The following is a 4,662-nucleotide window of genomic DNA, read 5'->3' as shown; positions in this document are numbered from 1 at the left end:
TCTTTTGGGTTTGCTCTTGTTCATTGGGATAGAAGTGAAAGAAGAATGTTTATAGATGAATAATGTGACTACAGAAATTCAATTTATGTCCGTGCATTTGCATTTTATCTGTTAACTCCAGATATTATCTCCTCTCACTTTCAAATTTGTAATCTTTTTTATTTGTTAAATCTTCAGTAATGGCAATTGCTGATTTGCACTACTGTACTGTATCATATTATTGGTACTATACCGCCTCTCTCTGGAAGAAATGTGATATGTCTGTTAGTATTCATCGACTGCATTCTATGGCCGGATGGGGGCGCTGTTTCACACTTTAGTACAGTTTTTTCAATTACTAACAAGCAGTTCAGTACTAAAGCCACATTTTCAAAACTCTTCACACATTCAGTGAAACAGAAGTCTATGTGGACCAAACTGAGAAACAATTTTAATTGCTTTCACGCAAAATGCATTCAATGGCCACGTTTTTCAAAATCCATTAACACTTTTATCATTCATACTTCACCATCTGCAAAACTATATATTTCCAGCATTTTTCGAATAACTGCTTTTAGAACTGATAAAAGCACATTCAAATCAGATGTTGATAAACTCTGTGCATTTCTGCAGGAATTATATTGAAACATAAAATCTTAGCAGAATATTTACAATGAAATTAAATACTAATTATTCCAAACACAACTTATTGCAATTTCAGCTGAAAGCCGACCCACCCAGGTGTCCTATTTTTAGTCTCTCTTACAGTAGTAGGCCTAGAATTTATTTTATTTTATTTTATTTTATTTTATTATTTTATTTTATTTTTTTTTATTTATTTATTTTTTTTTTGCATCTTTTGGTAAATCGGGGGATTGGCTTCAGAATGTTTTTGTTTGGAAACATTGATCAAGGAAGACACATTGGTGGGGAAAGAAGAGTGGAAGAGAGAGTGAGGACTAGAACCCTCACAGTACTGTACATCCATCCATCCATTTTCCAAAGCACTTGTCCTATGTAGGGTCGGGGGGAGGCTGAAGTCTCTCCCAGCATCTCGGTTCATAGGCAGGAAAACACCATGGACAGATGGCTGGTCCATCACAGGGACGACACACTCGCAGACATTCATTTTCACACAAACACCTACGGTCAAACTTACAGTCTCCAAATCACCTGTCCTGTATGTGTTTGGATTGTGGGGTGAACCCTCTGCAGAGGAAACCAACATCAACACAGAGAGAACATACAAACTCCACACAGAAAGACTCCTGGCACAGCCGGGACTCCATTACTGTATACGTGATTATACTATACTTGCTTTTGATTATTTTTTTCTTTGCTTGTTTGTTTGGGTTTTTGTTTTTTTTTTGTTTTTTTGTAATTATTACTTCATAATTTTTTAGTTGTTGTTTCAACTTTATATTTTTCACAAGTAAATTACTATATGTAAAGATATAGGGAAAAAATGAATTGCTGCATTTCTCATTCATTATTTATGCTGTAATACAGTCAGTAGCATGAAAAGATCTTATTCTTATTCTATGAAATACTGATGTGAAAAATCATTCAAACTTCAAAGATCAAAGTTCATAATTTATGTAATGTTCCCTGTTGTTAGTGTTTTTTAGGTCAGTGTGTTATGAATGTAATGTATGTTTTTTGAATGTGAATTGTTTCCAGTGTTATGGTGGAACTAGCTTATTTTGAGACATATATGAAGTGTTTTGTTGGTCTGAGTGAGTTTTGGAGGTGAGATGAGCTGCTTGGCCAAGATTCATGTTGGTAAGACTGTATGAAGAGTTTTGAAAAATGTGGCTTCAGTATTGAACAATGCTTGTTAGCAATTGAAAAAAAAACTGTAATAATCAAACCAGCAAAAATAACGAATTGATTAACCATTATTAATTCTTTGTAGCTAATAAAATAGTCAGATAGGCTATATTAAAATGAATGAGAACTCTTATGTAATTGCATTATGAAAGACAGTTACTTTAAATGAAAAGTGTCTAAATTAAACTTTTAGGTGTGGTGAAAAGTGAGCTCGTGTAGGCCCATTGTACTATAGTCAATTGACAGTACGCTTAAAATTGTTGAAAAACTGAATTTTTGATTAGCCTATCTGTTTGGAGATTAGTACTAACAGTATTGAATATGTACCGTTTGTGAAAATATTAGTCTCCACAAGGCTATCGTTCACCCTGTAACCTAAACCTAAATTTGTTTTCATACACTAGAGGTCGCTGTGAGCGCACTAGATTCAGTAGCAGCGCTGATTCTCGCAGCTCTCGCCGGGTGCAGTGGCGCGCGCCTGTAATCCAAGCTGCTGGGAGGCTGAGGCTGGAGGATCGCTTGAGCTCAGGGGTTCTGGGCTGCAGTGGACTATGTCGATCGGGTGTCCGCACTAAGTTCGGTATCGATATGGTGCTCCTGGGGGAGCCCGGGACCACCAGGTCGTCTAAGGAGGGATGAACCGGCCCAGGTCGGAGACGGAGCAGGTCAAAGTCCCCGTGCCGATCAGTAGTGGGATCGCGCCTGTGAATAGACACTGCAGTGCAGCCTGAGCAATACAGCGAGACTCAGACTTTTGGGTTTGTTCTTGTTCATTGGGATAGAAGTGAAAGAAGAAGAAATGTTTATAGATGAATAATGTGACTACAGAAATTAAATTTATAACCGTGCATTTCCATTTTATCTGTTAACTCCAGATATTAGCTCCTCTCACTTTCAAATTTGTAGTCTTTTTTAATTGTTAAATCTTCAGTAATATCACTAATGTACTGTACTGTATCATATTATTGGTACTATACCGCTTCTCTCTGGAAGAAATGTGATATGTCTGTTACTATTCATTAAGTGCATTCCATGACCGAATGGAGGCGCTGTTTCACACTTTATTAATACCCTTCCCCAAAATGAGGCCAATCTGACTTTTCTGAAGAGCTGTGCTGAAAGGTATAAAAGCAGTCCTATGTACTCAGATGGATAATAAATAAAGATTTACAAAATGCTTTGTACAAAAGATATTTCGTGACTTGGGCAGGGCCAATATCTGCACATTAAATCATGAGTGAGTATGTGCCGAAGGAGTAATATTCAGGTTTCATTGACCCTTCGGATTATTAACTCTTTAAAGAAAAAAAACAGAAAGATCAAACTATTACAACTGAATACAACTGGATTTAAAGTTACTTTAAAAAACAACTCAAAGACTTGCCTAATCTGACTGTTTCCGAGCCACAACTTATAGCCTACTACACATATGTTTGGCCTACATCATAAGTCATAACACATATTTATGCCGAAAATATTCACAAAATATTGCTATTCCTATTTGATTACTTTAAAGCAGTATTCTCAGATTTATTTCAGTGATATCATCCTAAAGATAACTTAAAAATTAGCAAGAAGCATCTTCACATTTTTAACTATAATAGCAAAATTATTTTAATAATAGGCCTACAGACTATAGTTTTAAGAGTTGTGGACCTTGATTGATGTGGTACTTTAAAACTGTTGTAGAAAACAGCTGTGTTGATGAATGTTCAACAAGTGTCCTTTTGTGTTCCACAAAAAAATAACAAAACTTTAAGTAAACAATGATATATAGTGTAAAATCTAGTAAGATTCTAATCAAAGCCACTAAGGCTTGGGCCATGGCGCGCCCTCTACAGATTTAAATTCATATTGCACAGGTAGCTCAAAGCCTTTTTCCAGTCCAGATGTGTATATTTCTGTTCTGCTCAGTCCATCAGTGAGAATAGTGACAAGAAGTCTGATTCATTTCCGCGAATCGGTTCTTTTGAACAGTTCATTTAAAAGAAATGTTCAAAACCGATTAAGATAAATTTGCGTCATGATTTGGCATATTACATGCATATTAAATATTACATGTGTAGGCACACATTGCTTTTATTATGTTTTGCAGTGTGCAAGGTCAGTTTCTTGTAGGCCTAGTCAAATTTCTGCAGCTCATAAAAACAAAGTCATTTAGAACTTATAAGTATAATTTGTATTTACATTAAATTGTCTATAAAATTATCTATTGGCTGAAAAGGTTTTTGCCAGTTGTAATAACATTTTTATCATAACAACTGTCATCATTTTTAACATAGGCCTATTTATCAAAACATTTAATAATATATTTTAACAAAGTAATATAATTTATTTAAAAAAATATTTGTAACATTTCTGCTCTTTGAATATTAAAATATCCTGCTTTTTGCCGAATCAGTCAAATCCTCGATTTTCGGTGCGGTCACAGTTGTTTGGCAAATTTTCACATTCTAAAATCAAGTAATTTTAGTTCTTAGTTTAACTAAAATTAATTTTAGTGAGGGCAAAATATTCCTCCTCGGGTTCAAGTTCATCACGCAAATTCGACCAACAGAAAGCGGCTTGGTTTGAAAGTGACTTCTGTGTATAAGCTGTGCTTCAAATATTGCTACGTTATTTTGTTGGACAACTGACCTTTTCGTCCGTGAAATTTCGCCTAAATTTCGCTCATTCGAGCTTCAAATCCTCCAAATGCAACGAATCGGTTCTCGGCTGATGACGAATCGAAAATATCTTCGGTTCAATAAAACGGTAACCCGATTCAGTCCGATTCCTGAACGACTCGTTCATTTTAACCGATTCACTGAAAAGCTCCGACTCCAAAGAACGATTCGGACATCTCTAACCGAA

The sequence above is a fragment of the Ctenopharyngodon idella genome, chromosome 11 (genome assembly GCF_019924925.1).
Source record: "Ctenopharyngodon idella isolate HZGC_01 chromosome 11, HZGC01, whole genome shotgun sequence".
In the NCBI taxonomy this organism is placed as follows: domain Eukaryota; kingdom Metazoa; phylum Chordata; class Actinopteri; order Cypriniformes; family Xenocyprididae; genus Ctenopharyngodon; species Ctenopharyngodon idella.
Note: the sequence above shows the minus strand (reverse complement) of the source record.